Below are 24713 nucleotides of genomic sequence, written 5' to 3'. Positions count from 1 at the left end.
CCAATATGACTTATGAAACAATTTAGTCACCTCAGTTTTTTATTTTCCAGCAGTAATGTCATGATCTAAAATAAGCAGTAATAGTAAAATATCGCTATTGAATGGGCTAGTTACATGGATTACTTTTCCTATTCTTAAATACTGTTTTCCATTTTTTCTTTCTTTGAGTAATTGACTTCCAGAAAAAAAGGTTGACTTTTACTTTGTTCATCCTGTTGCCATTTTTTTTTAATGAGCCTACATAAAGCACTAATTGAGTAAAAAACATTCTGCTTTGCAAACAACCAGTGTGACCAATGCTAGTCATTTCTTGTTTTTTTCCAGAATTTTATTTGGCAAGCAGAATGAGTATATGTGGGAGGAAAGAAAATGAATTAAAGTTGGGGAAATACAAGGTGGAACTTGATAGGGTGTGTCCTCAGATGTGTGCACATGTGTCACACTTGCAAACTAGATAATTGCATATTTAGTTTCCAGTCTGTATACATGTGTGGGAGCAAATGTAAGGTTTGTCTGCCATAAGGGAGATACATACACTGAAGGCATCATTTTTAGTCTGTTTTGAACCTAGTGCTCTGGAAGAACTTACACTGTGGTATGTCACTATGGTGACTCAGAAATTCAGTCTGATTTATGTCTGTCTAGTAAAGACTGTTAATAATTGTGATGTTAAGTATGTTTTGAAGTACACTAGTATTAATTAAGCATGAATACATTGCTGTCTCTTGGGGGCCTGTCATCCTCAGGTCCAAGTAAAGCTTGGCTATCAGCAAGTTCCATTGTACCTTAACTGCCACTACATTCTGGATACTGCTTGTGTCCTTCTTGTGGAAAAATACCCCTAGTACTATGTTTTTCTGGTTGGTACACACGGATAGCTCGAAATAAAACTTGGAATAAGAGGGAGATAAAGAGGGCATGTACAGGTCAACATTTAGTGACAGTGAGATGCAGCAAGACAATGAGGTTTTCTTGTAAACAGTTTATATTAGTAGTTAAGAAGGATAAATTTAATGCTAGTTTTCATGTTTCTATTCTGTACTGCCAGCCTCCCACCTGATGATGATCATCTTCCATTTGGGCTCCTTCTGGTTATAATTGTGAAAAATATGCTATTTCTGAAATGCCAATAAATATGCCTGCTTACTCGTCCTGAAAAACAACTCCCTGAAATTACCATTGTGGTAACTACACGTAATGAACGATAGAGTTAGTGGCAAAAAGTTTTACCGTCATAACAACAATTTTAAAATACAGAATTTTAAAATAAGTGCTGTTTGCACTTTGTATAACGTGTTTTTGGAGCACGTGAAAAGCAAGTTAAAACCTTTTAGTTTCCTTTTTTTTTTTGCAATGAAAATTAGTGATATGGCTGCTCACCGGAATAACATCTGTGGGTTTGGGGTTTTTTGTTTGTTCGTTTGTCTATTGAGTATATATACTTCACTTGAATGGCAAGGAAGCTTGAAGTTAGCGTCTTATGTCTCTGAGTGCCAGCCTTTGAAATTAGCTTAGGAGTCAGTATCTTTGAGCCCTATAGAAGCGTTGTTCTTGTCCACTGTTGCATGTTTGCTGGCTTCAGTATATGTCCTAAAGGGCTCTTGCCATGCGTTGGGTCTCTTTTCAGACTGATCTCTCTCTAGGACTCTGCAGCATAAGGGCTTAGGCCCTTTCCTTCAGAATTAAACTCACTGGGGAAATCTCAAGTCCTACAGATGTTTTGTTTGCCATTGGAAGTAATGGGCTGCAAGAGGCTGTTGTGGGAGTTTTTATTGGAGTAACTATTAAGCAGTTCAAGAAAGATAAAAGAATTTGTACCCAAAGCCTGCCTGTTTTTCTATGGTAATTCTAGGATGCATTCAGTTTAGTGCTGTGCCCCTACAGTCAACCAGAACAAGGATCCTTCTCCCCAGAAGCACATGCAGCCTGTGCTTCCTGCCATGGTTTTCTACAGCTTTGAGAACCTGCCAAAACTGGATGAAGATAACTGCATGAAGTGTCTGCTAGTCCTTCTTGGTTCCTCTTCACACTGTTTTTCTTCCACTTCTGTGAAGGTGTCCTCACTTTTGTAGCAGCCCAGTGATAAAATTCAACTAATCTGGTTTCTTTAGGCCTTGAAGACATTCTACCAGCATGAATTGATTTCTCATTTAGCCAAAAGCTGCCTGTGCCATTTTCTCTGGCGTTGCTGAGGCATAGCAGTAACATTTGAGGTATCATGGGGTGAAAAGCTACCTAAAATAATTGAACTACCTCAACTGTGTGGTGCTCAAGTGATCCTGTGCAGGTGTGGCTATGTTGCTCTATGCCAACGCATTGCATTTGAACTTGTAGGAGAGTGATCCCTCTGGATTCAGGAATGATCTTGTGGCTGGGTAGTTGTGCTTTTCAGCTGGGAGAGAGAAAGGAGGTAAGAAGTTGAAGCAGGCAGCATCTTCACTGAAGCAGTCATTCTGGAAAGAAACCCGAGGGACAGATTTTAAGCTAAGCATCCTGTTCTACACTCACCTGTAGTTAAACTCCTTTAGTGTTTGTTTCATGTGAAACAATGTGGAAGATTTGAATATTATTTGCTTAGATCTTTTGAATTTTTATAAGAATAGATTCTGTGACTTCTGGGAAATTGGACTTTTCAGTCATGTTTTGATGCCTCTTGCGATCTTTGATGCCATATCTTTTTACTGGCTTATTTCCTGTAACTAAAATCTGTTCTTCCAATGCCTCAAAATTTTATAGTATGTGCTCTGGACTGAGTATTAGTGGCCTTTCATGCAAGTCCCCAGCCTTAAATGAGCACTTTTGAAACAGTCTCCATTTTAAAGTGAACCCACTTCTTTGCCTGTCTTCTTAAATTCACCGTAACGCATGAAAATAACGAAACAATAATTGTGAGTCTGTTTGTAGTTGCAGGTGTGTATGTGTGACTTGAATATATTAGTATACACACACATACATATGTATATGCATCTTTCAGGGGATAAGAATGTAATTTTTCTTTTTATACATTTGAAGGCTTGAGTTTTATAGCAAATTCAGCTCTTTATTCTGTCTTAATAGTTTTTATTCTGGATAGTGCTGGTTTTTTTTGAGACAGCAAAGAGGGGAGGAACCTGTCACTCGTCTACATGAGCTCAGCTCTGAGAAGCTTGAATCAGGGTCAAGAGATGTTATTTCTATAGCCCAACATGATTTTTGTTCTCTCATTATTTTCCTGCAACCTCCTTGTCTTTCTTGGTCTGAGATGCTGCTGACTGGTGTCTTCCATGGTACGTCAGTCTTCTGCTTTTTCTGTTTTTCCCTTCACGTCAAAGCATTGTGTTGCCTTGGCATATGACTGTTACTCAGTCTGGTCTACACTGTGGCTTCCATCTTTTAAATTTCCTTAAAGAAATGTATATTCCTTCATGCAAACTGTTCACACTTTGTCTGAAAGCTTCCTACAAGTTTAGATTGTGATGTTTAAGTTTGTCATCCTGTACAGCATTTCTTACAACATAAATCCGCAGCTGCTTTCCCTGACTCCTGGGAAGAGAGAAACTTAGAACTCAGCTATTTAACATGTAAAACAATACACAGACCAAGAACAGCCACTTGATGCTTTTTTTTCTGCAGATCTGGAGAGTCAGTTGGGCTGGGACAGCATCCTCTTTCTTAGACTTGGAGCTGTATCTAGGAAATCTAGCTCTAGACATTGCTAATGGCGTCTGCATTGGAATCAGATCTCTTTGCTACAAAAACAATATCCCACTTTCTCTTTTCTGTTTAAAGGTGATTTTTTCCCCTATGACAGAATCTTCCATTCCACTGTTCTCCTTAAAACTTTTTAATAGTTGCTGAAAGTTTACCCTAATCTCTGTTTCTTGCTCCTGATGAAAGATAGGAAGAAATCTGGACAGCAAATGAAAGAGCCAGGGGAATAAATATTTATTACCTAAAAAGGCAACTGGTGAGTTTGTCCTGTTTGTAGTCCGTAAGCACAGAGTTTGTCTTTGGGAGTCTGCATTCAAGAAAGAGAAGCCATTAAATGCAGTGACTCGATGGCACCCATTAGGTGGGTGTAGTTTGTATGTTTTCTTTATATCATCTTCAGAGGACAAGTGAAAAATGGTCAATCAGATTTCTTAATTTTGATGTTGGATTTCTGAGAAGCTGTGAAGTATTTCAACTTGTCAGGGCCCTGGTACATGAATGGTAGTGTCTGACTTGGCAAGTGTCATTTCAGCTGCATCACTTGGGGAAGAGGTGGCAGTAGGAAAGCATAAGCAAAAAAATTTTTTAATCTCTTCAAAATCAAGGGAAAGGAAAATAACTGGATTTGATTCCCTAAAATCTCACTGGTGAATTTTGTCATGATCATGATGTGCTACCTGGAAAGAAAACATATCAGCAGGGAATATTTTCTTCCTTCTCTCATATACTGAAATGTTTCTTAGTCAGATTTCCCCTCTATCCTTAGGATAACTGATGGTTTTTCACCCTTCTCTAACTATTGGTAAAGAACTGAGTTTTATTACTTTCCTGGCATGCAGATTGGAAATTCTATTTCTGCTCCGATGTTGAAGAAAAAATGAATGAACATAGTGTGTGAAAGTGTGTCTGAAAACTTAATGAGACTTTGTTCTGCTTTTGGTCAAACAGTTTTGAGGTCTGTCTTCACACTCTTGGAAAGGGCACAGGAAGAAATACAGTCCTTTAGAGAGTCTTAACCTCTTGTATGATGTGTGTAGCAGAAACTGCCCTCGGTTAAGCAGGGAGTAGTCAGTCATTTGGCTGAAACCGAAGGCAACTGAAGTCAGCCTTCTTGATCACTGCATTGATTGTGGCCATCCAAGTTGGTTAGGCTGCCCTCCTGATGTCATCGTGACTAGTAATTTACAGAATCGATGGTTATAAGAACATGTAGAATACATAATGAATCCCAGTTATATCATGTGTGTTGGGGCAGCTGTATCCAGTAACATAACAAGGAGACTGCTGCAGCCCTGTGCCCCATGTGCTGCCCAGCAGGGAGGCTGAGCATGTATTTCCAGTGGGACCACACACCTGGCCACATGGATCAACACAGGCAAACATACAGATGGTACCAATGGCCTCATCTTGTTCTCTCTGGCTGATCAGGATGAAGGTGTGTGTAAGACATTAATAATATATAATTATATGTACCTCTCCCTGTTTATATAGAGATAGGTACATATATAGACATTATTTATATTGTGTTAATTACATTAATAATAGATAAATATCTATTAGTTAGTACTTATCACTTCTAGTTATCACTAGTATGTATTGCTAACTACTGTAATTATTAATTATAATTACATTTAAGTATAGCATTGTTTCTGCTTCTTCCTCTCCTATGCAAGAAAAATGTAAGGTTATATTTATTTTCAACACTCTGTGCTTGAAACCAAAGTCTTCAAAATAAACTATATGGTTACTTGCTAATTATAATAAATAATTTGGAATGCATACAATATGTATAACATGTGTCCTTCTAGAAGCTGAGCCCCCATAGTCTTGCCATAAGAAATATAGACACACAGGTTAGGAGTAACTTTTGCGTTCAAGATCAGCAAGTATGATGGCGGTTAGAGAAGCCAGAGGAAGGAAACTGAACTACAAAAATACCATTTCAGCTTTCCGTCCCAAGACTACTTAAGAGGAGAAGGAGAAACAGAAAAATTGTAAAGAGAACTTCAGGTGATGGGAGATACCTCTCTAGGCAACCTGTTTCAGTGCCTCACACTTTCACTGTAAAACCTTCGTCCTTATATCCAGCCTAAGTCTTCCCTCTTTTATTTTGAAACCATTTCCCCTTGTCCTGTAACTACAGACCCTGCTAAAGAGTCTGTTCCCTTCTTTCTTACAGCCTCCCTTTAGATACTGAAAGGCTGCTATCAGGTCACCTTGGAGCCTTCTCCAGATTGAACAGCCTCAGCTCTCTCAGCCTGTCCATTATAAGGATGTGTTCCACTCCTTGGATAATTTCTGTAGTCCTCCTGTGGATGTGCTCCAACAGGTCCATGTCTCTCCTGTTCCTTAAATAAATTCTTCTTGTGGTACTTCTGAGTTTAGTTAAGGTGTGTGGGAAATGGAGTTGTGCATTGAGACCAAGAAAGTGGGCAGAACAGGTGCCTACAACTTATTTTAGGATAGGAAAAATTAATTTCAAACAGGACCTCTTTTTTTTTTTTTTTTTAAGAAATATGAAGTGTTATAAATATCCATGATTAGAAACTGAGCATTCATCTCTCATCAGCTGTAGGCTTTCAGCTTTTTAATGACTCTAATCCAGGCAATATCTGGCACTTGAGAAAATCTGGTATATTGAATTAGCTATTGGCTTTGAAAAGTGTGCCTTGTTACTCAGCCATATTTAACCAGCAGCTCAAGTAGCAGAAAGTTTGGTTTTGTGTCACAGAGCTGAATTGCTCTGACAGGCAGACTTTTATTTTAATTGCCTGTAGCATCTTGCTTCATAAGAAAAGTAAAGGAACCTATATAAAGCAGCCTACTTCAGTTATGCTGTTCTCATTCATACCAAAGGCAAGTCTCTCTGTGCTTTGAAACAGGAATATTCTGGATGAGAAGAGAGAAGATGCACAAATGATGCTATAGGGTAATTAAAGATTATGGTTTTATTTCATCTTCCCCCTTTTCTTATTGCACTTCCAGTTGTTTTTGTTTGTTTGTTTGTTTGTTTGTTTTTTTTGTTTTGTTTGTTTTGTTTTGCAAACAGATCTTTGGAATCTGTATATTGAAATTATTTTTGTAGAATTTATTGATGAACTTTTCTTAAGGGAGAGGCAAACTCTCTCATATAGTAATGCTGTTATCTGAGGTCACTTCATAAACTGCTGTGCCTACAAAAAGCAAATAATTGCTGCTTGAATGAATGAAGTGGCTGACATGGTAACAGAGCTCTTCTGTGATCAGAGAAAGATTCCATGGGTCACTTTATCAGCAGGTACTCGGTAGCAAGTAGGAGGCTTGTGGGCTTCCTGTAGTAAAGCGCTAGGAAGGACTTGGTCAGAATAGCGTCAGTCTTGTTTGATACAAGCAGTGTGTTTTAAAGTCACCAGCACCAGCTTCATGGAAAGTCATTATACCTGTACTTGTCTCAGGGAGCAGATGTTGTACTTCTGATCTGAATCAAAGCCATCCAGTGTGTGGCTGTGCTCACCCCTTTGTTCCCTGTTAAACTCTTTTTTCACATGAACCGTTCATTCAAAACACAGCCATAGTTTATTCTGCTTCAAACTCTTTTCCTTCATTCTTATTTCATGCAATCAGTAATGCCTAAAAATATGAATGAAATGTGCTCCTGTTAAACTTTAATTGTGAAATACCCAAGCAGAATGGGATTTATCCTCTCCAACTTGCATGAAAAATTTCAAATGGCAAAACTATTCCCCTTATTAACTTGGTACAAATTTGCTAACCATTGAGAGGGAAAGGTTGCATATAATTTGTATAATTATATTACTTCTTTATCTAATTTTATGTACAAATTAATAAGCTCAAGTAGCTTCTCTTTTCCACCTTTTTGGAAAACAGTATGTTCATTTATAAGCAGAAGACCATTACATTTCTTCCTTGTGAGACTGCTGCAGGGCAGAAGTCAAAAGATCATATCAGGGCTCAGGATGAATTTGTCTTTCAGAAATTGGGAATATGTGAGATTATTCACCAGTATTGGAAGACTGCTGCACAGAAGCTAGCCCAAGTCCCTCTTTCTCCTCTCTCAGTTGCTAAAATGTTAGAATGCACCTCATTAACACCTAATCCTCTCTTCTACTAGAACAATTATTTCCAGGTATAGATTGGTAATTTAGTAGAGAAAAGATCATAAACTTAGTGTGGTGTATTGGTTTTTGTGATTCTATGATTACATTTACGTCCTCAAAAGACAAGTATGGCCCTTCAGTGAGACAGAGGAGTGGCAGGAGGAATAAGGGACAAGGAAAGCAGTTGGCATGCAAGAAGCAGGCACTTGCTCCTGCTGCTCAGTTTACATGGCTGTGCTTCGCACAGGAGTTACACTGGAGTTTGAAACCAAGGAGGGACTTGCTTTCCCTAGCGGTACGAAAGGACTAAGCCTTTAAGGCTCCCTCTGCCTATTGAGAGGGCATCTGTTGCCCTCTGGTGTTTACTCGAAGGAGAGCGCCTGCGGAGAAGCGCCGCAGGGCCGCGTGGTCTGGTCTGGCCGCTGCGGTGGCAGCAGCAGGGACATCGAGGGCACCAGCTGTACGAGGGACTGAGGAAGTAACTGGTTTGCATTGCTTTTCTTTGTATGATATCCTGGACGCAGTTATGTAATCAGAAATGATCATGAGGACAACAAAAGGCGTGCTGTGCTTGCTGTAAGAAATTGCCCAGGCACTGTACTGAGCTTCTGCGGTCCATACCTGCAGTTCCATACAGATGAGCACAGGCTCCTGAGTACACTCCTTCTAATAGCAACAGCTGAGATGCTCGGCAAAATCATGCGAGGAGATTCCTGTATGGCTGAGTTAATTTCTGCTTTTTGGTGGCAGGGCAAGCCAAGGTAAACTAGACAGCTGTTTTGACTTCAAAGCTGACTGAAACTTTTCCTGTGTCTGGGAAACCAGGGGTGTTATGAACCCTTTCATTCTGTAGGACGGGTTCAGCCTGAGACACCTGAACCAGAGCCGCTCAGCATGCGGCTGAGCGATTTCCTTTGCGCTTTGCATGGAGATGGAGGAAGTGATGCATAAATGTGTTTCTAACTTTTTACAGAGATGAAATACTGAAATGCCCTTCATGCAGAGAAATCAGAAGATATGAGTTAACTCAGTGGGTGTTGAGACTAGGCCGTCCTTGCAGCTGAGAACAGAAAAGGGGTGAAGTTTTGTAGTGTATTAGCAGAAACCGCAAATAAGTGTGTATCAGGTGTGCTTTTTCCACTCGCAGTCAAGTATTCCCTTAAGAAATCATGCTCACTCATAAGCTTGAAATTGCACCTTAGCATAAAAGTAGGTATCCTTTTATTTATTTATTTTTTAATGAACCAATGTTTAAGAGATGCTGAACTTGCAGGATCTCTCATCATCTCATTCAGGGCTATGTTGTTTTTCCTTCACCCCATTCCTGCAATGATAGCCGGGATGTTACTAAGGGGACTTGTGGTACGCATTGCTGACCAAGCTGTAATTACTCATTGATGGGTATTTTGACCTTAGTTCTCTGTTACCTCGGTGCAGGTTGAATGGTGTATGCTATGTAATTAGAAGATTTATTTGTTTTTTTCTCTTATCAATGGGTGGGGATCCTAAGTGACAGTTTGATGCAAGCTGGAGCTGTAGAAGCTGACAAGTGCATCAAGTTCGGACACCCAGTAGGCTTTAATCAAACTCCACTTAGAAAAAGAAAACAAAATTAGTCGCCTTGTATCACTTCTCTCACCTGATTTTATATTGCAATATTGATAAATGTGGTTCTCCTGAGCTCCTCTTTCTGTTGGGGATGGGACGGGAAGGGAGTGAGGATCTGTATTAAACAGTGATGCTGAGTCCCATCTGTGGGCTAGTAGTGCTACTCATGATGATTAAAACAGGACTTGATTTCTTTAAGTAGATGTTAAACTGGCTTAAAAAACCATAGGATAAGACACTTGTGCCCTAGAGCAAATGTGTTCTTCGGAGTGTGGTGATGGGAATCTGTGGCAGTCAGTCTAGACAGTCCCTGAGCAATTGCTGCTTCAGTGACTGCTGGTGAGGAAGCAGCAGGGCTCTGCATCATCACCTCAGGGCACTCAGCAGTAGCTCTGGAGGACAGCCTGGGTCTTCAGCAGCTGAGCAGATTTCTCTCTGCTGTGCAAAGATCTTTTAGAAACAGTGGAGAGAAGTGGAGAGATAGTTAACTTTATTATGTCCGAAAGCAGTGCCAGGCCTGGAAGACTTTCTTTAAAATTTCCTTTTTAAAAATACACAGTGACGTGAAAGACAGCCTGTTCTACTTCAACAGTATGGTTTGTAGTGTTTACAGAGCATGATTATGTGTATTTGGTTTACAGAAGTTAATGATTCTAACACAATCATAAGTAAATGCTGAACACTTGCTTCAGTACTTGATTGTGTCTTATGATGAGAATAATTAAAATTAACTAGGCCATCACAGCTTTATTTCCTCTTAGACTGGTACAATCGAAGAGTCTTCTCTCTCTTAAAGAAAGCTTCAGAGATAGAAAAATAGTTGGCCCACAGATTATGTATTGGCTTAATCTTCCATCACAGTTGTTGGGGGAACATAAATACTAGAGTTGTTTGTAGGAGTAATCAAATCTGTCAGTGGAGATGGACTTAGCAACATTTTGATTTTATTTTTAATGTATCTAACTGATAAAACATCTTTTCTTTTTCCAAGTGAAATAGGTACTACTTTGCATAAACCATAGAATCCTTAGAGTTGGTCTGTGCAATGCTTTCTTACAGTGACGGGCTGCATGGTCCAGTAGGGCTGCATAGTCCAGTAGGGCTGCTTTCACTGATAATGGTTATTCATGGATTGTTTTTGGTTTTACTTGTTCAAGTATGACATTATAGTTCAATTCCAGTCCCAGTGCTTCTGAAATCATCTTCCTGAATACAATATGGGTGCCAAAGTTCTCTTGGCTTACATTCAAACATAAAAAGTATCTTGGTTCATTGCAAGTGTAAAGAGTGTAAACTTTGTGTACGCGGGGACCAGTGTAAGTTTTGTATTAATAAAAATTACCTGACTACTGCCTATTAGATCCAGATGCCTTTTGGGGGGAAAGAGTGTTTTTCCCAACAGTTCATTTTCTTGGGAGGAATGCTATCATTCCTTCTAACTGTGTACTGTCCTTCCCCTTCGAGCTGGTGTTCTATTCTTGAGACAGGCATACTGATGAGAGGAAATATTGTGTAGAGGGCGAAATTAACCATGTAGACTTTTTCTTTTTCTTTTGGTAGTCATTACTGTTAGCTGTGCTTCTCTATCTTGTGCTGTGCTGCTTGCATTTGACAGTGCAGGCAGTTGTATAACTGTGAAATCTTGTGTGAACTGAATTTGAATTCTTGTTCCTTTTCTGAAAATAAGAGTCTGTTCTAACATGTTTGAAAAGTTGTTCTAGACTCTTTGGAGACATCCTGGCTACTTGACAGTTCTCTGAGGACCTATAGCTGTCCATTCAGTGTGTTGCTCCCTACACGCCTATAAAATACTTAGCTTGGATGGGAGAAGTGATGGTGAATGGTAACAGTTTATATTCCAACATTCATATGTTGACAGCCAAGAGTATTTGTCTGAATATCTTGTGCAGAAAAAGATTGTCCAATATAAGATGGGGAAAAAAAAACCCAAAAAACAAACAAGCAACAAAACCACCACCACCAACAACAAAAATCTAAGATTTTTTTTCTCTTTTGCCATTTTGTTGTTATTGTTGGACATCTTCATCTGAGAAATGGTTGTGCTGCAGACTTTGGTGAACAGTGCAAGTGGAAGACAGACTACCTAAAAAAATATTTCTGCTCTTTATTAATAATTTTAGTCACCTGAATCTTCTGTGGTTATGTTATGTTCTACAGCAGTGTAGCGTCTTAAGATATACCAACAAGGCTGTTGATTTAAACATAAAAGTGACGAGATAACTGTGGCAGATTACAGTGATCTTAAAGCATACTTAGTTACAGAGTATCAATAATTGCAACACTACTAAATGTAGTCCTATTGTTATTCAGTAGTACATTGTGTTGAAATAATGAGGCTTTAAATTTTAGATAATACTGAGCCTGGCATAAATGTGTCAAATAAAAACTTCATGGAATCTTAAAATCATAGAATGGCCTGGGTTGAAAAGGACCTCAAAGATTGTCTTATTAGCCCTCCTCTGGACCCATTCCAAGATCTCTGCATCTTTCTTCTGTTGGGGGCCCCAGGCCTGGACACTGTACTCCAGATGGGCCCCACAAGAGCAGAGTGGAGGGGACAATCACCTCTCGCTCCCTGCTGGCTACGCCTCTTCTAATGCAGCCCAGAACACAGTTGGCCTTCCAGGCTGCAAGCACACACTGCTGGCTCATGTCCAGCTTCTCATTCACCCGGACTCCCAAGTCCTTCTCTGCAGGGTTGTTTTCAACAAGTTATTTCCTCAGTTCGTTGAAATGCCCAAGGACAACACCTTGCATTTGGCCTTTTTGAACCTCATTAGTTTCTCACTGACCCACTTCTCCAGCCTGTCTGGGTTGCTCTGGATGGCTTCTCGTCCTTCCATGTATCGACCACACCACTCAGCTTGGTGTCATCTGCAAACATGCTGAGGGTGCACTCAATGCCATCAGCTATGTCATTGATGAAGATGCTGAAGAGCACCGACCCCAAGACCGACTCCTGAGGTACACCGCTTGTGACCAGCCTCTACACTGACACAGAACCATTGATCACAACACTTCGGCTGCGTCCAGCCAACCAATTCCTAATCCATCAAACAGTCCATCCTTCAAATCCATGCCTCTCCAATTTAGAGAGAAGGATGTGGTGAGAGACCATGCTGAAGGCTTTACAGAAGTCCAGGTTGGTTAAAAAATTTGAAGTTTTGTGAATAAATGATACATTGTGCTAAATAAATGGGACATTATAGTTATGTAGTGTTTTTCTTCCTGTAAAAAACCGTAAGCTCTTCTTTCTCTACAGCTATGAAAATATCTTAGTTGGGTTTTTATTTGGGCTGTTTACTTATTTATTTATTCATTTATTTTGAAAAACTGTCTGAAATGCAGCCCAGTAAGTACACTGAGTATTGAGCTATCAAAAGTTTAAGCACTGCTTGGGCAAAAGTGTGAGTTTTTTAACTAGCCAGCTGTGAAAGCAGACAGAAGCTGGATGAAAGCACTTCAGAGGGAGTAGGAAGAAAGCATCAGGCAGAAGAGCTATACAGGTAGGAAGCAGTCACAGTGGTCTGTGTCCAGTAGGCACAGTGCCTGGCTCTTGTCAAGATTCATCATGTGGCTTGCACAAAAAACAGATATCGGTGTGAATAAGCAAAAAAGCCCTATTTCTTTTTCAGTCTTTAACAACAGCCTGAAGCATGTTTTCAGTGAAATGACTTTACGGTTTCTCTGGAACACATTATAGCCTGGATGTAAATTCACTACTGGCTGGGGTACCTTGTAGGGGAAAACAGTGTCTGGGAGGACAGGTTGTGAGCTGTCAGATGACATCACCCTGAGCAATCAGACTGGCTGTGCAGCTGTGCTGATGTCATGCAGCTGACTCCTTTAAAGTTTGTGTCTGTGATATTACAGTCAGCGTAACAATAACAGTGGTGGAAGATGGCTAAAGGACTTTCAGATGAAAGTGAGAAGACAGTGAAGTACAGATGCTTATCAACACATCAGTGGCTTGTGCTTTCTCAGGAACTCAGCCGTAGTTTCCCTCTCTTTTATGTGATGTCTCCTGTGAAACTTGTCACTATTCTGATACTAAGGATTATGAATGTGTTCCCTTTTTAACCTTCTTGAAAGCACTGAAGTACCCAAGATCTAGCTCCTGGCAAGTGGCTGAGTTGCTGAGTTGACAAAGGGCAAGTAAAACAGTGAAAGAGCTTATCTGGAGTGCTTGTTTTAATGCCTGATTTACAAAACTGAACATCTTGTGCTGACATGAGAGAAGGCTGCACTGTCATGCACACAGCTGTGCTGCAACAGTTGTTAAACTGAGGCTTAAGTGACATTAATGAGATCTGCAAGGGCTGTGGCTCATGCGAACAGAGACTTCACCAGAACACGTCCTGTTTTCAACAGGTTATGGATTCAGGAAGGGCCATGCTGTAGGTTGTTACTTGGAATATAACCAACTTCAGAAATGCAGAGGGTTTTTCTTTTCATGAGTTCAGTGTCACTTGGATGTTAATAAAACTGCTGTCTGCATTCCTCGTGTTTGGTGTTTCCTGCAGCAGGCAGCTGTGTTCTGCCCCCTGGCTCCTCAGTGGATGTGTGGATGCAGGAACTCCCTGAGAGCAAGGGAGAAAATAGTTTATTCAGTCACTAAGAGAAGGATATGTCCACTGGGTCACTTTACAGCTGGTCTTCTTAATGTAAGGATTTCTTTCTCTTTTGAAGGGTTAATTAGTTAACTTTTGGACTGGGGCTTTTTGCATAGTGTTCCAGCTCTTCTGGAGACAGATATAAGAAATGAGTAAATGCAGAAATAGCAACATTATTGGTAATATCCTCCCCAGTTAAGGTGCTCTTGACATGCTTAATAAGCTCCTTATCCCGCATTTCCTCTCCAGAAGAAATAGTCAATAACTTTAACTGTGTCTGAAATATGTTCTGAGAGGACAAAAAAAAACTTCTTGAGAGAACATTGCTCATACTCAGCACTAAGTGGGACTGTCCTCTGCAAATTGTGCTTCATCAGTAAGGATTGCATGTGGTGTTTCAAATACAGAAACTGCAGGAGCAGCTCTGGGAAAGCTGATTGCATACAGTCCTGGGAAATTCTGAAGATTCTGGCAGAATAGAGGGTGACACTGATTTCCATTGGAAAGCCTAAAGTACTTAGTGTGGGTGATGTCTTCATACAAGTAGAGCAGCCCCACAGGATTTCTTCTGGGCATGAAGAGGGGGAAGCCTTCCCTCAGCACCTGAAAGAAGGGGAAGCTGACTTCAGGGAGTCATTTTCCATAGCTTGTTTGAGAATTGTTTAAGGTGTGCTGAATTAGTTATGTTCAGATGGGAGGTGCAGGTAAGGTAATGCTGCAGCTGGTGGTGATGGGTGAAGGAAAAAACACCTAGACAGAACTGACCAGCCAGTCAGGCTGTGTTTTTTTTTTTTAATAGGATCATAGAATCATTAGAATTGGAAGGGACCTTTAAAGGTCATCTAGTTCAACTCCCCTGCAGTGAACAGCATCATCTACAGCTGCAAAGTTCAGTGTTAGTGTTTTTAAAAATCTCATATTCTTCCAGCCCCACTTCTAAGAGCTTAAATACTGCAAGATGATGGGAACAGCTGAGAACTCTGTGCCCATTCTGGCCTGTGGGAGAAACTACTACACAGGCTAAGAGTACAAAAACATGTATGCAAGCTTGGGAACATGTGACAGTGGTGCTGGGAAACCTGGCTGGTTTGCTGCTGATGTAAAATCCTGTACCTATTTCATGACTCTGCTTCACGATTTAAAGGATTGACTCTCAGTTAAGATACAGAAGTAGATTGGAAGGAGGCTGTGAAGCAAGGGATGAATCACTAGCTTTGAAAGTAATCACAGATTTAACCTGCTGACAGCGGTGGTGTAGTAGTCGCTTTGCAGAGACAGATGCTGTGAGCGATTACTTTGTGACAGTAAAGCATCTTCTGTGATGCCAGGTAGTACCAAACTCAGCCCTCGGCATCGCAGAACTGAAGTGAAACTACTGCTTTTTCTGATGAATGTGGAAACAGATGGTGAGGAAAAAAAGAAAAAATCCATCCACAACCTCATTGGTTACAAGTAGATAACCAGTGTGTTGGTGCTCCTAATGAAAGCTGAAATGGGTATGTCCTTGGTCCTTTGTACCACCTTTCATACGCTAACCATCGCTGCTGCTTTGGTATACTGTTGAGGAGGTAATACATTATTTTCACTTGCAATAAAGGCAAAAGAGATCACAAGGGAAACCCTTTTAGGGAGATCCCAAGTTTGGAAACCTTGTGACATTGCAGGTGATAATGAAAGAAATCTAAGAAAGCCTGTAGTATTAGATACGCTCCTGACAGTAAAATTCTGATGTCTGATTAAGCAGTGGAATAAATGATGAGAGTGATTGGAAAGTTGTTGTGGTTTTTTTTTTAAATGTAATTATTGACATGCACATTGGAAACAATGGGACTGTGAAGTACACTGCTTCGAAATATCTCCTGGCTAAAGTTCACCAGAATGTGGCAAATAGAATCATACAGTAATTTATATCTATGAAACAAGAGACAAAAGTTCATGATCTTGGCCTACATAGTAACCCCATGTCTGAAATTTTCTGTATGTGCAAATACTTTATCTGCCAGGCTCAAAGCAGATGTTTGGAAAAGAGACATGCACAGGCTGTTTCTGTGTATGGTTCGTTAAGCTGATTGCAGCTAGTTGACTTTCTGAAAGGACAGTCCTAAGGAGATAAAGTTAAAAAGCTAATTGCAGCTGAATTGACATCCTTCTTGTTTGTATGGTACACTAATGAATGTTGAACATGAATATTCTCTGCAGGATTAAGAATTTAAAGAGGTGATGAAAATATATTCCATATATTCGTAAATATGTATGCTTGTGTTAGTGAAAGGGAGCTTTTGTGCATGAAGAATATAAGGTTATCCTGGGGATATTTTGGAATAAGAAAAGCTCCTGGCATTAAGATATATGTAAATATAACATTTTTTGAGGAAAAAAATTGCAGTATTGCGCACAACAGAAGGTACAGGCTTGAATCTCAATTTTACTTGTCAGCTGTTCAGTGAAAAGAATGGTTCTTGAAGAAGTCTTGTAGATATGTTGTATATACTCCATCTGGAGTACTGCATCCAGGCATGGGGCCCACAGCACAAGAAAGATGCAGTCTTGGAATGGGTCCAGAGGAGGGACACTAAGATGATCAGAGGGCTGGAGCACCTCTCCTGTGAAGAAAGGTTGAGGGAATTGGGTTTGTTTAGCTTGGAGAAGAGAAGGCTCTGGGGAGATCTCATTGTGGCCTTCCAGTACTTGAAGGGAGCATAAAAACTGGAGGGGGAACAGCTGTTTAAGAGGGTGGATAGTGATAGGACAAGGAGGAATGGTTTTAAACTGAGATTCCTTTAAGCATTTTCTTATTCAGGCTAAACAGTGCCAGCCCCTTTGTTTTCATATGTCAGATGCTCCAGTCCCTTAATGTCTGTAACCCTTCATTGGATGTGCACCTTCACTTCTTGCAGCGAGGAACCCAGACCTGGGTCCAATGCTCCAGATTCATCCTTTAACCAGTGCTGAGCAGAAGGGAAGTACCTGTCTCCCAGACCTACTGGGAACATTTGTCCTAACATAGTCCAAGGTACTATTGGCCTTCTTTATCACAGGTGTGTATTGCTTGGTCATGGTCAGCTTCATGTCCACCAGGGCCTTCTTTGCAAAGCTGCTTTCTTGCTAGTTGACCCCCATCATGTACTGGTGTATAGAATTATTCCTACCCTGATGGAGGACTTTGTAGTTCTTACTGCAAATTTCCTGTTTGTCTATTTATCCATCCTTTCCTTCACATGTTTAAAATGGCTTTCAGGTTTATTTGCTGCATGACCTTCCTGGGGACTGATGCGTGGTCCCTCTAGTATGTTTCAGGGTGATGAAATTCCCCCATGAGGGTCAAGGCCTACAAATGGTTCTTTTAGTTCTCTGAAGGAAGCCTTTGTAATGCATTTCAGGCCTTTCACCCAAAGAATCAAAAACATCATCCGAATGCTGAGTGGCTGTCTATCACTGCCAGAGCCTCTAGTCATGCCTGCTGCTTCTGTGGTGACCCCTGGCAGATTCCTTGGTGCCTAGTTGGTAGAATAGCAGGGTGTAATAGCTCTGAGCGCTACACAAGCCTTGGCAGTCTTTCTGAAACATCCTAGATCAGAGTAAACCTCTATAGATGGCGTATGCATTTGTGTACACCTCCTTCACATGTGAAATCAAGGTGAGCATTTCAAGGCAGCTTAATTACAGGTGAGATTTTCTGATGCAGATGGAAAAACCTGCATCTAACTTGCAGAAAATTTTCCAGCAGAACCAAGATCTTAGGCCATAAGTTGGCTTCTCTCTTTTGTTATTGGTGACTGGTACGTCTGTGATGGAGGATCTGTAAGTTGTTTTTTTTTTATTAAATATTTATTATTTAACTAGAAAACACTCTACATTTCAGTTGATAAAATAAGTTTATTGCACACTTGCCACAAAAAATATTGTGAATAAGAAGAGAAACTAGCTAAAATGTTATTTTTAATTAAAATTTCTTCCAAAAAAATTGAGAAACATTTCTTTTCTGACCTACCTTAAGATACATCTCTCAGAAGCAGTGTAGGTTGAAGGAGAAAAGAAAATATCTCTTAAAAAACTTTTCTTTTAGTATTTGCTGCTGCCTGACACTTGAAACTTCTTTGGAATGTTCCATTTATTTGTGAATCACAGCTGTTTTTTTTTGTTTGTTTGTTTTTTTCTCCTCCTGAACACCCTATTTCTTGTTATTGTTTCAAGCTACTATGCCCTATATAAACCATCTAGACAAAGATCTGCACCCTGAATGCAGTTAATGTGGGGAGCTGTGCATTCTGTTGTGGTACTTCTAGCAAAAGGATGGTGTGCCACCAGACCAGTAGTTGAAACTAAACCATGCCAAGTATTTTCTTTAGGAAAGTTTATTTTACAGCTCTTTTAACACATAATTAAGCCATCTCAGAAAGCCATGCATTTTTTCTAATGTAATTATGAGAAAGCTGTTTAGTTAAATTGCTGGTAGTTGTCTAGACATCCTACTGGAATCTCCTGAGTTGGAATTCAATTAAATGGGAGAATTTCTGTGGTTCTAGACAGAAGTATTTGGCTCGAGAGTCTTCTCACTGAAAATGTGGTTTGGAGGAGAGCTTACAGTTCCTATATGGACAGGAGGAGGTATCTGGTTTAGAAATCAGATACTAGATAGAGAAGAGCAATTGGAGAATGACTTTGTTACCACTTCCAGGGGTGATCATATTCCTGAAAGGAAACAAGGGCTATATAGCAATGTGGCTTGGCAAGAAATGAGAGAAATGTATATGACTGCCTGTTGCTGTCCCTAATTATCTCACTGCTTTTTGCCTCGGCAGTATCCGCCGTTGTTTTACTTCTAACTCTTCAATTGTTTTTAGGGCATAAACTATAATATCTGATTGAAGCATCCTTTCAAACGTTACGGTGTTCAGAAGTGATTATCCTCTGTAAGCTGCTTACATCTCTGGGACAGCTTAGCAATTAAGTTAGTATTCACATCATCTGCTCCGTTTACTTCTGCACCGTTGGCCTGACATGCAGATTTAAATGTTGGGTTCTGGGAAGCAGGAACACTACAGGAGTCCTGGCTCTGCTGGTGCAGTGTCAAGCACAAGCAACCCCAATTCCAGTTGAGCACTCAAAATTCTACCTATCAAGAGTAATTACTGAGATTTTTTTGGGAGGTACTCCTGACTAAATGGGAAGTTAACAATGCTGACTGTTTTTTGATTTGTGTCTTAAACATGGAAATGTTGGCTGCTGCAATTTTTGAGACTAGAAGTGAAATTAAATACTCTGTTAAGTATTAGCAGATGCTAAAGAGGTGGACAGAATAGGGAGGGAGCCTCTCATGAGCAAATTGTGAGATTCAAAACTCTAAATAAGTCTGTGTACAAGCCATCATCTTGGCAAAAATGCTTTTGCTGATTAAGTTCTTAATGTCTTTCTGGTATGCCTTAAACCAGATACAGACTGCCTTATAGGAACAATAAGAAAATTATCCTGATGTCAATCACCTATTGAGGAAAAGTGTCAAAACAAAACAAACCAGGATATATGAACTGACTTCATACATATGTATGTAAAAATACATCCTTTCTTGTAGTTTTTTTAGATTTTTTGTCTGAGCATGCAGGCAGTTCTTTTCATATCTGTGATGCTTTTTTTTTCTCATTATTGTGGTGCCGGGTACAGGCTACTGCTTCTTATACTGGTAAAGTGGTTGAAACTGGACTAATGCTAAACCAGTAGTCATCCAGCAAAAGGATCTAATTTTTGTTAGATTGACATCTTTTCAGTTAGTGACCCATCTATAGAGGAGGAGGAAATGTATCCAGTTATTTGACCTCTCTACCAAAATGGCAATGCTTTAATGACCTTACACTTATGATGACACAATTTGCAGGTTCTGAAACATGAAATGGGATCAAGTCTACAACTATCATGATATGAACTTGGAACATCCAGTTTGGAGTTTTGGCACAGTATAGATGAGGTCTTAAATCCAGATTTTATTGTTATATGTTTTCTAAGTTTTCTATATTGTTTTTGTCTTGTGAAAAAGCTTTCTTCTTTCTTTAAGGAGCAAGAAATCGCTTTGTGATGCAGAGAAAAGTCATGTTCTCAGACACTGTTCCAAAGAAACTTCATATTTTCTTATACAGAAGCATATGTATTTGTTGTGATGCAGGATTTACTGATGTGGTGATGGAGGTAAGCGGGCACACATACTACAATGCCACTGGCAAAGGTACTCAGATTTTTTTTATCCTGCTAAGTACCTTGTAATAGTAAAAGATATTCTGAATCTCTTTCCTAAATGAAAGGAATTAGCCTGAATTATGTTAGTGAATGAAGGCTTGGAAGTCTAGTTCATTAATAGGAGCTTAGTGTGCTAACTAAGTGTGTGTATATATATATATACATATATTAAATATCCAAAACAGTGATTTTTCTCCTTTCTCGTATATTATTCCTAATGTAGTGAGAACTGCAGTTGGATACTGATATCTGAGAGTTGTAAGGATGGTTTTATTTGCAACTTTGCACACACTGGAACTGAAGTGGTTGTTTTAATACTTGTGTTACTATGGTGAAGAAGCTACCGGTCAAGGAAAAAAAATGACAAGGAAGTTTAGGAAAGACTTTAGGAAAGTCTTAAGAAAATAGCAAACAAAAAAACTCAGGTTTTTTTTGTCCTATGGCTTTCCCAGAAATATTTTTAACAGCGGAAGAACTGCTTTTCTGAAACATTTTAATATAAGAGCAAAGCCATTATTTTGTTTGTCTATAAGTCACAGACCTCTTTAAGTATTTCTTAAGAGGCACAAATATTCTTCCAAATATATTGTAAGAAAGTTCTTTCACAAAAGATGTGAGGAAAAAACTGCTAAAAAGTTTTAATACCCTACAGTGAAGAGGTAATAGCATTGTAAAAATGACGACTGTTTCCTCAGGGTAATGATAAAGTGATTTTAAAAATTGAAGGCTGAAATTGTTGCCATATAACTGCCATCCACAATTTATCTTAAACAGAACGTTGTGAGCTATAAACAAGTCTTCACCATTGATTGTATTCATACTTGGCAACTCCATAATTTGCATTATATATCACATATTTATATAACTTCCATTATATCACAACTGGAGCTTACCTTCTATTTTACAGGACATAAATATTGGTAATGAAATGCATAGCTGTTTTCATATGTACGATGGTAATTGCAAGCATATGTATCACTAAATGTGAGCATAGTTTATAGTGCAGACCGCCCCATAATGTGATCCTATCTTTCAACCTGTTCTCATGAATGCTTGTTTAGAGGCAGACTTGTTACAAAACTGCTTACTCAGACACTGAGGGACTTAGGAATCCAAATAGTTAAATTTTTTTTTGTCTTTGTAATTATGATAATCTGATAAGACCAATAGATCCTTCCTGGGAGTGGTGAAGAGTCATGACAGGGACAATTATTTTTGTCATACAGATTGGGAAATGAATTAATGCTGCAGCTTAAGAATCATAGAATTATAGAATCACAAGATTGGAAAGGACTTACAAGATCATCTAGTCCAACCGTAAAGCTTCTCCCCTGAGAAGGATGGCCCGGGTGCACAAATGTGCCAGGAAGGGCCAGACAGAGGAAATTCAGGCTGTTGCTTACAAGGACACAGACTTAAATAATGAGTCACAATAAAGGTGAATAACAGAAACAACTAAGGTGGACTCAGGCGTAATAGCTTTCCTGGTTTTGCATCTCATTTAACTAGCTAGAGAAACTTCATGAAAATAGATTTAAGATGCTTTTCAGCTGTCTACTCCTACATTCAGTAAAATCAAAATTTCTGATATTTGGGAATACTTAAGGTATATCCATTGGAGGGCTGCCTCACTATCTCCTTGAAATAAAACAATAGTTTATTGTCACTGAAATGACTATTTTGAAATTGAGCAGTGGAGAGCTGCCCAGTTTTGTACTGTCTCTAGACTACCACATGATGGCAATATGATTTCTGTGCTTAACGAGACAGGAGCTGACTTCAGCTGTCAGCCTTGTGCAAAGGGAAAAGCTGATGGAGATGCCCTTTGTCCTTGGCAAAGACAGGATGTTTTAGGCTCAGATCTATTATTACATCAATTAAATTTTAAATAACTAGAAATGATGTTTTACTGATTTTGATCAAGTACATTGTGTCAGGTAGTACTATGATGATTTCAGGTTCACTTGATACCCCTTCTACAGAAATAACTGTACCTTATAAGAGCATAATATGAAGCATGTGCCTAATAAATGAAAAACCAAACCACTCTATTTATCCAATTCAGTATATATTTCACAAATGTGACTAGACTTCAGTTTTGAGTTAAATACCTCTTTTTTCCTTTTTTTTTTCCTCAGTCTAAGTGTTTGTATGTAATCTGCCTTGGCTTTCAGTGCTGGGGTAAAACTCCTAAAAATTTTGATGACTGTAGGGCACAATAGTCATAACCTGTAAACTGTTCATAATTTTTTTTAATGGTGCAGTTTTTGACTGCATGATGCAAAATTAAGTGTGATGTTACCTTGCCAAAGTCTAATGCAGAAGTTCCAAGAGCGCATAAAGGAAATAAAATATTACTGGCTATGCAGTTATCTTTGGACACTCTCCAGGCTGAAGACATTTTTTCATTGTAAACTACCAGAGGTCTCAGTGTGAGACCATTTCTTTGGACCCACCACAGGGTCCCTATGAGTGCCAGACCCAGAAAAGGAGGAGAATTATTGTCAAATACTCTAGAAAACCCAGCAAGTGTGGTCTCATCACTATATAAATCCCAGCTTAGGCCAGTTTCGCTGCATGGTTTCTTTGTCAGGGCTTCTTTTTAAAACTCTGGTCTCAAAATTTTAAGTAAAAATGTGTGAAAGATTGCCTTGGGCAAACACCTTTTCAACTCTTACTACAAGTGTGTAGTACATTCTTGCTCAAACTGATGAACGCTTTGTAATTAACTCAATTATTTTCTCTTTTAAGGAATAATTGGTTCATCTCAGATTGTTCAGTGTCACGTATCTGCATGCATGTTGTTTGTCAGCAGATACTGGAATCAGAGGGTTGTACATGGCTAATGTCAGTGAGGTAGAATGAAGACCAAACTATCAGTGAACCTTTTTGTTTTGTATATGTTACAAGGATAAGGAGAACTTCTGAATGTCTGCTGTCTCTGCAACATAAATGCAGCATTCCTACCCAGGAGATAACTCTTAGAGGACAGTGAATGTCTTGCAGTGACAAGCCAGTCATTACTGTCATAGCCCTGAGCACACATTGCCTGTGGGTCTAGGAAATCTATTTTTAAGGTCAGGCCCAGGCATTCATTTTCAGCTCTGTTCTGTAAGTTCACAGCATAGCCTGTCCTTAAGCCCATATCTGGACCTACATTGTAGCCTTGTCTCAGACCCTATCTCTTCCTAATTGGAAGTGGCAATTGGTGACTGTCTTGGCCATAGTGACTATGAAGTACTTGGGCTTAAAATCTTTGGTAATGGGAGGAAAGCTGCTACCAAAACTGAAGCACTAAATATGGGGAGAGAAGACTGCATGATTCTCAGAAAACTACTTAGTAAGATTCCTATAGAAACTGCTTCTGAAGATGTTGGGGTCATTAGTACTGATCACTTTTTAAGCAGATCTCTTAATAACACAGCAATAGGCAATTCCAAAATGTTGGAAGTCACACAAGCAGGCAGAAGGTAGGCATGGAATCTTATTGTAGAGCTCTGGCAGTAAAAGAAAGTATATGGCCACTGGAAGGGAGGTTGAGTAACACAGGAGGAGTACAGAGATGCTGTTTGCCAATGCAGGGAGAAGATTCATGTAGCTTCATTAGAGTTGAAGCTGGCAATTACTGAGGTACAACAAAAAGAACTTTTAAATTAAAATATATTAACAGCAACAGGAGGACCAGAAATAACATTTGTCCATTAGTTGATGAGAACAATCTCTTCACTGATAGGAACATAGACAAAGCAAAACATTTAATGACTTCTTCACTGCAATCTTTAACACAGGCTGTGATACCACAAGTGACCCAAGCTAGAGGCCTATGTTCACATTAATAATAAACTCACAGCAAACCCCAAACTGGTGCAGGATTTTCTACTCCAGCTGGCAAACATTGTCCTAGTTTTCAGGAAGGGTGAGAAAGAAGATCCTGGTTATAACAGGGCTGTCAGTCTCACTTCAGTGCCTGATAAAATTAGAAAGAAGACTATTCTGGGAATTTCAAGAAGAACTCCTGAAAGTCATTGCAGTCACTGATCACAGCCAACACAGATTCACAAGGGGAAAGTCCTGTTTGATGAAATCTACACTCTTTTATGAGAAGGTTCCTCATCTAGTTGACTAAGATAAAGGAGTTGAGGAAATAGTTTTGGATTTCAGCAAAGCTTTCCATTCTGTTTCTCACAGTATTCTCCCAGACAAAATGTCCAGCACAGATAGACAAAAACATAACATGATGGGGGAACAATTGCTGGTGGGTCAGGCTCAAAGGGTTGTGGTAAATGAGGTTACATCAGACTGGTGGCTAGTCTTTAATGGAGTTCTACAGTGCTCCATTTTAGGGACAGTTCTCTTTAATGTTCAAAATATTTAATGTTTGATGACTTGAATGCCGGACTCAAATCCATACTAAGTAAGTGGAAATGTTCATGATGCCATGGCTTGCTGGACTTCA

At 39.5% G+C, this 24713-nt stretch overlaps 1 protein-coding gene across 5 annotated transcripts in view; it reads left to right on the top strand.

Annotated features, from left to right (window-relative positions):
- Nucleotides 1-24713, top strand: part of FBXL7 (F-box and leucine rich repeat protein 7) — a 310991-nt gene that overhangs the window by 41004 nt on the left and 245274 nt on the right. The window contains exon 3 of one of the 5 annotated variants that reach the window (XM_052704045.1): nucleotides 5870-6019. The exons of the other annotated variants lie outside the window; for them this stretch is intronic. The gene's annotated coding sequence lies outside the window, so the exon portion shown is untranslated. The remainder of the gene's footprint in view (nucleotides 1-5869; nucleotides 6020-24713) is intronic. 5 annotated transcript variants of the gene reach the window in all.

The sequence above is a fragment of the Tympanuchus pallidicinctus genome, unplaced genomic scaffold (genome assembly GCF_026119805.1).
Source record: "Tympanuchus pallidicinctus isolate F22 unplaced genomic scaffold, pur_lepc_1.0 scaffold5, whole genome shotgun sequence".
Lineage (NCBI taxonomy): Eukaryota > Metazoa > Chordata > Aves > Galliformes > Phasianidae > Tympanuchus > Tympanuchus pallidicinctus.
This window is presented reverse-complemented; position numbering and strand designations above follow the sequence as displayed.